We start from the raw sequence: 9833 nt of genomic DNA on the forward strand, positions 1-9833 counted from the left end.
CCAAGCTGCTGAAGCTCAAGGAGCATTTGGACACTGCTCACAGACACAGGACTTGGATCTGATGTGTGGGACCAAGAGTTGGACTCAGCGATCCCTGGGGATCCCTTCCAACTTGGGATATTTTATGTTCTGTGATTAATTTGATATTATTAACTTTATTATTTGCTCTTTTAAGATGCATGGAGGGTTTTCTCCCCCCCACTGCAGTCAAAGGCAGGTTGTGTGCGTAGATGTGTTCATACTGATAGCCAGAACAGTTAATCCTTTCATGCTAGTTTTTTTTTTAATGAGGCAGCACACACAATTAAAATTTAGCATACTGGGGACACACGACATCCTGAAGGCCTGGCTCACACAGCTACCTGGTGTCAATGGGACACTAGGCTCAGGCAGATGTTTAAGAAGAATGTGATGGAACGTAGGCACACGTACAAACAGGACAACACACAAATACAGGAAAACGTATGGCAGGAAAGGAAACATCTTAGGATGGTTTCGCCATCCAGCTTCAGCACTTGGCTTTCCAGTTCATTGGTAGATACACAGCATTCAACTAAGCAAATTCAGTGTGACATTCACAGAGAAGTCGTTCATAAAAGACTGGGAGATTTTTGTCAGGTTGTATAAATGAATCAGCCAAAGTGACACTGCGTAGGAGACAGAACCATCTGAAGAAGAACAAAATAACCTATTTCTTACAAGGTCTAGATTTCACCTTAAATTCAAATGCCAATTGGAAGTGTCATTGAGGGTAATGGACTTTGGGAGAAGTTAAATGAAAAAGCACAGGCAGGATAAATAATCTGAAAGTGCCTGTGTTGTCAATATGGCAGCAGTAAAAGCAGAGGGCTGTGAGATGCAGCAGGACAGCACTGGGTGCAGAGCAGTTAAGAAACTCTTCTTAATGCCCCCAGAAGACTGAGTCATGCTCCAAGCGTCTGCTAAAAAGATGACCCCCTCTAAATTTATTTTGCAGTGTTGAAAAGCTAAAAGGGATGAGCTTTGACATAACTACTGTGCATTCCTTTGTGGTTACTTGCTAAACAACCAAGTTGCCTTAACTCTGCAGTCACAGCGGGTATCTGATCTAAGGTGAAGCTGAGATGCCTCCTCAGTGGTGCACAGCCCTCACACTGCAGAGGCATAGGAAGAACTTGGCTATTCCCCCTCAGCCCATTTCTTGTGTCTGCCCTTTTTTACAAAGACAAATTCCACTCAATTGGATAAAGTGAGACTGAACTCCTCCAGCCTCTGAGCCCCTTTTTTAGCTCTGTAGGAACATAACACACCCTTTGCAAATGGCAGGCAGCATGTGATGACATCCTGGGAGTCAGCAGATCAGCTTCAGCAGATGTCTTAGAGACAGTAGCAGACTTTTTCAGCTTAGCCACGTTACTTCCAGTTTCCCATGTGGACGATGCAAACAGCCTCCTTCTGTTGTGAGCTCAGTCCACAGGGAAAGGAAGAGTGCAAAGCAGCTCTGGCCCTTCCTGGACCACCAGCACATCTGCACATGCATTTTGCTCAGCAGTGAACTTCATTACACAGGGATAAGTTTGGTCTTAATGCTTAAACAGATTCTGTTCAATTCTAAGAAAGGGGAAGACATAGTTTGAAAATACATTTACTTCAAATTGTTCTGAAGCGTTCTGTTGTCAATATAAGGCATTTGTGTAGGTTCAGATCTTCTTACGGTACTCAGTGACTGTCTAATCTCCCTGCTACCATCTCAATACCTTCCTAATACTTGTTTAAACAGACCTAAAATTGCTGGTAGCTCTCATACAGAGGATGTCATCCATGTACCACCTGGGTAAATAAGCACTTGAAGAAGAGGAGAAAGGAATTCAGTGAGATCCCCCACAGCTCAGCTTGAATTAACCGCAGGCAGTGTCTGAGTACAATTTTTATTGTGCTCCACCTCTGTTTAGCTTCATTTCTTTCTTTCATTGCCTGGGTGTCTTATGCTTTGTCTGCAGTCACTCACTCAGCATCCCCACTTGGTCTTTGCAATTTAGTTTCAGAAAGTCTCTGGATTGCCTGCTGTAAGGTGGTCCTTGATATTTCATTTTCTTCTTGATTTGTAGTGAGTATCACTGCTGAAAACTCCCATCAGGTAAGTCCAGGCCTCTCCAGGCTGTTCAAGCTGGATTTCCAGAGCTCTTCAGGCACCCAGGAGCAGAGCAAGCACGTGGCTTCCCCTAAGAACAGGCAAAGATGAACAGTGCCACCTCAAGGTGGAAGACAAGTCTTTTTGGGACTATCTTCTAACAGCCAGGAAAACAGGTGAGAGAATAGAAAAGTCTGTCTCAGCTCTCATCCTGCTGATAGAACAACTTCCCCAATCTTCACTTCCAAGCCAGGAGGACAAGGTAGATGCAGTTCCAGCCTGCAGCTTGCAGGCAAGAGGGCTGTGCCTCCCTGCTGTGGGTCTGAAGAGCTCACACAGACCTCAGCATGCTGTCTCCATCAGAGTATGTTTGAGGAAATTATTCCTTTGCTACTACTGTTGTGGGTTTTGTTTTTTTTTGGCCTTTCCTTCTTCACATGGCAGCCAAGTGCCAGGCCTGAGGAGGAAATTAAGCACTTAACACGCTTATGTGCTCTGGAAAATCTAGCTCTTCACTTCCTGCATTAACAATTCTCAGATATCTTGGGTTTTCTTTTTCCCCTACAACAATACCACCCCTTTCCCTCATTTTGTTATTTACCAAAGCTTTAAAGCACTAGGAACCATTATGAAGCATCACATCTTGGTAACTCAGCTGTCCTCTCGATGGAGGACCCTTCAGCCTCCTGATCCCTTTCCTTCGCCAGACTGCAGAAAGCAGCCAAGACCCTTTGCAGATGCATGCTGGTGAGCTTGAGTAATTCTCAACAAATCTCCATAGATCAGCATTGGTTGGGGAATCCTCCTCAGTATGTGCAAAGCTGAAAGCCAAAGCAGCACTATTTAGCACCTACCATGCCTCAGCAGCACTCTTCAGAGCTCAGCCACACAAGTGGTCCCTCGAGCCAGCAGGAAGGTTTAAATCCATGATCTGTATTAAAGCCTTTACCGTAAAAACATTTCTCCTCATACAGCATCATCAGCTACTTAGGAGAAGAGCAAAAGCCTTTTCACCTACTTGTTACTTAACGTTAGGAGCAGGTATTCATCTCGCCCCAGCTTTCTGTCAGGTATGAAATGAGAATGTGCATAGAGTCTCTTTTCTGAGGTGTATTACCTCAATCTTTCAATACAAAGAACTACAACAGACCCTTTCATTTAGTCCCAGGTCTCAGAAATCTAGAAATCCCACTTTTGCTTTCTTCACAACATGCATTGTCCTGAATTAAGATTAAATTCTTTTACATCCAAGGCCAAGAGTTGGTTAAAGCACAGCATGCCACACGAGGAACAGAGGAGACTGCATCTGTGTTTACTCATTTTGTTGACTTACTGAAGAAAACTGATGTCACTCTACTAAAGCATCAAGCTGTCTCTTTCTGCAGGTAGGTGTACACCCCTTGAAACAGTTCCTTGTTCAGGCACCAGAAGGACTCAACACAAAGGCCATATGCAATATTATTTTTTTTAATATATACATGCTGTCAGAAATTGACTCAAATAAGAGAGAAATGGGCTGTGAGTATGAAACTCATGGATTCTACCAAGACTCAGTTCTTACTGCAAGTGAATGGCATAAATACACAGACAAAGCTGACATTTTTCTCTGGATATGTGGGCAGCTCTGTTCCCAGAGCTGGAGAGGCAACAGCACTGTTTCCTGCTAATCAAATCACTATTGCAAACCAGATGTTAGGATCAGCCCTGACTGGATTCTAACAAAAGGATTTATTTCTCTTCCTTGACTAGAAACCCATTCATCTTCTGATGCAGACAAAGGAATCTCTGCTTGAAACACCAGAAATCCTTCCCAAGTCAACTGATGCCAGGCTGTCTGTGCCAGGCCCTGGACTGATCTGTTTTCACACCACCACCTCAAGAACTTTTCCAAAACCCAGCACAGACAAGCACTGCTGTTGACCTACAGAAACAGTTCCTCACCTCTCAGTGCAGACTACAAAAGCCGTTTTGCAGAAATCACAGTATTTACTAAGGCACATTTGTTTTTGTTTTGTAAAGAAAAATGCTGCTTGTCCTCTGGGCAGCACAGGAAGAAAACCTGTCAAAACCAAGTAGCTCCAGTAGCTGTGCAAAAAACTCCTGATTTCTATTTTCAGCTTGCTGTGAGACTTTGGGCAAATCACGATGTCTCTGAACAGCACCAGTTTAGCCAAACGTGAAAGCATGTGCTTATGTCCCATGGTGTTTCAGTGCTTCACTGAATTAAAGCCAACCTGCTCCAGTTTCCTCTCTCATAACACGAGGGGAATGACACCATCTCTCTGTAAGGATCCTCTGTAAGGATTCTATACGGAATCCTTAGAACTTACAGATTCACTTTTCCCTAAAGAGAAAACATTCATGCTAGCCTGGCTCCAGCTGTGACTATATCCACAGTGAATACACAGCTCCAGAAATAATTCTGTATGTCAGCATGGCCGGATTATTGGACCCAACTGTGTGAAATAGCTCAGAAGAGACACCTGCAAGACTGACAGCAACATATCACATCCTAAAAGCCATCTCGTGATCTAGGACTGATCCCAGTAGTGCAGAAGGAGAACAGCCACCTCTTCTCATAGAAAGGAGCATTATAAAGTTATTTCTGGGAGTCAAGAAGCACCACTGAGCTGCTGGAACACCTGACTGTACCCCTTACACACAGAGCCAGATCCAGGCTTCAGGCTTCAAGCAGTCACAGCACAACACAAAGCAGTACGCCCAGCTGCTGAGAAAGTGTCATCAGACAACACAAAAATGCAAGTCTCTGGGAGAGCAAACCCTTCTCTGCCCATGATTTAGAGAAAATACCAGCATGGATGCTTTCCCATTAACCTACTGGTCACATATCCATGGGTTTCACTTTTAATTTCTTGTTTGCCAACATAAACTTCTAAAATAAACAAGGAAGTTTGTTTCACCAACCCACACAGAGTTAACTTCAGCACTGTTTCGCATTAAATGATGCAGCATATGGAGTTACAATTCCAAGCCATCTGGATTATCATTAGCCATCAGGTGCTCTGCTCATTACACCTGTTATAAAGAAAAGGATAATTACATGGAGGGGAGGGAAAAATTCCATTCTACTCACAGCATTGCTACGTTTTATCAATACCTTCCTGTCCCTTTCAGTTATATGACCAATATGCAATATTGCAATATGCAAAATAAAAACCATTCACATGAGGCAGAAGTAAAGATGAGTGAACCTTCTTAGCCTGAGCAGATGTTTTTCATTAGAAAATAATTTGTCAAAAGGTAGAGAGACTCATACTAGTAATTTTCGGAACAGATTTCTTTTACTTTGGAGGGTAACTAGACTCAATTTAATTGCAAATGTGCTTCATGGCCTTCAGAATAAGGTAAGAAACAGAAATGGGACTGTGCACTACTTGCTTAATCAAAATCTTCCCTAAAATAAAGAGCTTGTATCCTATTTTCCCTGGGATAATTGTCGATTCCTGATTTAACCTCATATCTCCTGGATATGTCTTTCGAGATAACATTTAAGCATACAGGAGAGAAACTAAATGAAAAACTTTACTGCATCCATAATGTAAGTCCCTGACAAAAAAAAGCTGTTCATCCTAAAGACAACACATCCATTTCAGGAAGCAGGGACAGAAAAAGGTTCCACAAGGAAAGAGAGCCTCTATCTGCTGGGTGAGGGGGCACCAGGCTGCCCTGTGCTTTACCTTCCCCTTTGGTGTTATTGGGCTGTGAGTCATTCAGAGGAAGCTGTCTCTCTTCCAGGCAACATCTGACATCATAAAACACCATTCCCCATTAGTTTTTCCCCTCAACAATGGCAAAATGCAAGTAATAGTAAATTGCTCCAACACAATTAGCATCTGGCAGAAAACAGCAAAGCTACCATGAGAGAAATATGGAATCTGAAAATACATCTTCAGAGCTAAGCCCCGAGGAGAGAACTTCATCTTTGCCACGCCAACACCTCACATAGCTTTGGGAACGTAAGCCCCCACCATAAAGAAACACAGGCATTGGGTACTTGCAGGCACACATTCATTTATCTTTGCACGTCAATCTGTAAACATGTACAAACAAACATGCACATATATATATGGCTCTTCTCTTCCTAAAGGAGGAAATAATGTCTGCAGTGTAAGTACTCCGTGCATTTGCACATGGGAGCATCCTGTGTTATAGGTGTCCTTAGAGTCGCACAAATCCTTCGTGTACACACACAAGCATGTTGTGCATCCACACAGGGAACCTCTGCATGACAGCCTGTGTGTAGAGCATGCTGCAGGAGCATGCATCCCCTGCATCCAAGCCATGTGCTGAGAGGGCCACACGCACCTCCTTGTCTTGGTTTCAAGGCTTTGTTCTGGTTAAGTTTAATAAAGAATTACTCATGCAGATTGCACTACCTACTGTTTGTCTAGAGCTTCCAATCTGTGCTGCAATGCAACAGAGCCAGGCCAGGGGCTGTTTGCTTTTTTCCCCTCTGCAGCTACTTATAAATCAAATGCCTACAAAAATAACCAACCCAAATAAACAGGCATGCCAACTTGCAGTCAAGGAACGAGGCATTGATGGAAAGGGCTAAGGCTGAGGCGACTGCCAGAGTCCCAATTCTGTGCTGCTTGTGCACACTGAGGCTGCTTATTTCCTGAAGCCAAAGACTTGCTTGTGTGACCCGCATCCGTAACAAGCCTGTAACAACAAAACATCCCCACCAGGTTTTGGTTTGAGCTGTCAAAGGTTCAGTGCATAAACTTTAAACTGTAAGGGATGATCCTTTTTCATTCCTAGAATCAGGAGACTTCTACCTTCCACAAGAGAGTGAATTTCACTTAGTGAAGCTAGGTTGTTTTCATAGTAACAAATCATAGCTCCCTGAGGGCTTCAAGGGAATTCCTCCTGCACAGGAGTCAACAACAAACCTCACACTGACTTCCAGGAGCCAGGTTTTCACTTCAGAGCATTTTCAGGACATTTTTGTAATGCAAAATGCTTTAGCACATCACTTGTACTGATAAACATAGGCAGCACAGCCTCTGCAGTATGGTTACAGTCCTATCTCGTGCACACACTTCAGACTACAGCTATTGCTATGGAAAAAGGAGCACAGTCTATGCTACTAGCAGGCTGTTCTACTAGGGGATGAGCTTGTTCACCTGTAAGCTGGTCTTCTTATATCAGCACAGCCACAAAAGCACACTCTTAATACTTACATGTTATTGCTTAGCTCAGTAATAAAGTGTTACCCTTATCACCATACTGCAGATGAGGAAACTGAGGTGCACTGTCTGTGACCCTGTTACAAGCAACTTTTCTTCCCCATCTGACAAAATAAGGCACTGAAACAGACTAGAGCATGTCATTCATCCAAGTCATTTGGTATGGCTGCATTTATAATTACAAAAAGTTACACCTGGAATTTAAAGGGCACTGTCTGCTCAAGGTGATGGTCTTCCAATAACAGCAGGTAAATATATGATGAAGATCTGTGGTGACAAAAATAATCCATATTTTAAGGATAAAACTTGGACTTTTAGTGAAGAGTCTGAATTTACAATGAAGCCTTCTATCAAAACACACTGCACTGATTGTTTATTGTTCAAGGTTTTTTGATTGTTTTTTGTAGGTTGCTTTTGTCCTGCAATCTTCAAAGGCTTTATCTTACAGCTTCAGAGATTTCTTTTGTTTCCTTATATCTCTTTCTGAGGATACACAGTTCAGAGTTGGATATGTACTCTAAAGGTGCAGGTTCTGTTTCAACAGCGTTTTCATCTAAAAAATGAAAACATCACTCTAAAAAGAATGACTTGAAACTCACCAAACAAACAGGAAACAGGTAATTATGAGAAATAATGGGAAAAAAAAGAAAAGCCTTTATGCATTTGTTGAATCTCCTCAAGTCTGTAACAACACTCTGCAAACCAGTGTTTGGCTGCTTAAAACAACCCACGAAGATTTTGCAGATCTGTGAAAGTGGAGCAGGAATCTCTGGAGAAGATGATTGCTTATTGACATTTCTATTTCCAAGCCTGGCTCAATGTAAGAGCTGAGATGCATAAAGATCAGAAGTGACAGGGGAAAGAAGCCTGAACATCTCCCACCAGTGCCAAAGTCCCACTTAAATCTGTACCCAGATCAAAATTCCAAACTTCCCAGAAACCTGAACCATTTTAATTACCTCATTATATATTTAACTTTCCTACCACATGTAATACAAACAACCAGAACCTTGTTTATAGCATCTAGGGGGCCTTCTTGGAAACGAACACAAAGCACCAAGATATCATCAAGAGTTTTAGTCTCATCCTAGTTCTGAGAATATGAAATATCTCCTCTTTTCTAGCCTTAGCAGACCATTCTTCTCCTCTTCATTAATACTCCTGAGCTCAATTAGGGAAATAAACAAATGAGAAGATGGCTGCTGTTGGGTTTAGCACACAGCCATCCCCATGCTGTCAGTCAGCACAGCCTGATACCAGGAAAGGGTCACATTAACAGCCCTATCAGGGCTGATCAGGCTGCTGTGCTGCACAGGTGCCCCCTGTAATGGCTGAAGCAGTACCAACACATGCCTTATTTACACACCCCAAAGCCAGGGATTTTCTGTAATGCATACATCTACAAATAAAAAAATACATACGCATACATACAAAAGCACAGTATGTCCTAGGTATGCGAAGATAGCATAATGTGACAGAAAGCACAACAAGACAACAAAGCAGCAAGAACCCAAGCTGCAGAAAACAAGAATTCACTCAGAACAATAACAGCAAGCACAAAGAGGGGGGAAGAAAGAAAAAAAAAAAAAAAGGAAAAAAAAAACTACTTACCTTCGGAAGATGCATCAGATCCTCAGGGAGGTAGAGATCCCCCAGTGAGAAACCCTCACCTCCACTGCCAACCCTTAAATGAGGGCTGGGAAGGGCTGCATCCTGGCTCCACCCCTTCTGGTCACTCAGCTGCATTGCTCACACCTGAGCCCTGGGTTGGCCCTGCCTTCCCACCAGGTGTTCCATCACTGCTGTGACTCAGCATTTCCACTACAGATAGCATTTGTCTCAAAATCACTTTTTGCACCTGTAGTCTCCCTAAGTTTCCCTCCCCTGATTCCTATTTCTCTGCCTTCTTGTCCTGATCCTTCCTAACCAGTCCTTTATTTCCCAGTCGCTGTAACTTTCTCTGATTTTTGCCAGGATCATTGATGGTTATGAATTGTCCATGTACTGATTTGCAAGAAGTGTAGTTTTAAGAACGTGAGAGCTGACTGAGTTTAAACTATCAATTTCTGATCTGCTACAGCACTACCAGCCCCATGACTGGAGAACTGCTGCATATGAATCGTGCAGCATAGAATTTTAGGGAGTTTGGCTTTTTTATAGCCAAGCAGCTAAAGTCAAATGGATGCTGTCACCTGAGATCCTCAGGCTTTTTTGAGATGATCCTCAGCGCTTAGGAGTGAGAAAGGTGTGAATGAGCCTCAGCCTCACCAACATACATTGCAGTGCTGCTATCACAACGAATGCCTTGCACCTTGCTGTTCCAACCAAGAAGCAAACACTGTTCACAGATGTTACTTTTTCACATCCACATTTCCTTCAAACTTCCTCAAACTATGAGAAAATGCTTTTCTCAGCCATTTTTCATCTGCCTGCTCCGGTGCTATAATCCACATTGGCTGCCAGAGACTTTTTTTCCTGATTTTTAAAATACTTCTGCTTCCCTAAACCACAGT

At 42.9% G+C, this 9833-nt stretch overlaps 1 long non-coding RNA gene across 1 annotated transcript; it reads right to left on the minus strand.

Annotated features, from left to right (window-relative positions):
• Positions 1–976: 976 nt before the first annotated feature.
• On the minus strand, positions 977–8996 carry LOC109370965. The gene is made up of 2 exons (XR_002121559.1): positions 8932–8996; positions 977–2201 (listed from the first exon to the last, which is right to left on the minus strand). It is a non-coding gene; the product is annotated as an uncharacterized LOC109370965 (long non-coding RNA).
• Positions 8997–9833: the final 837 nt, after the last annotated feature.

Source organism: Meleagris gallopavo, chromosome 25 (genome assembly GCF_000146605.3).
Source record: "Meleagris gallopavo isolate NT-WF06-2002-E0010 breed Aviagen turkey brand Nicholas breeding stock chromosome 25, Turkey_5.1, whole genome shotgun sequence".
Taxonomy (NCBI): domain Eukaryota; kingdom Metazoa; phylum Chordata; class Aves; order Galliformes; family Phasianidae; genus Meleagris; species Meleagris gallopavo.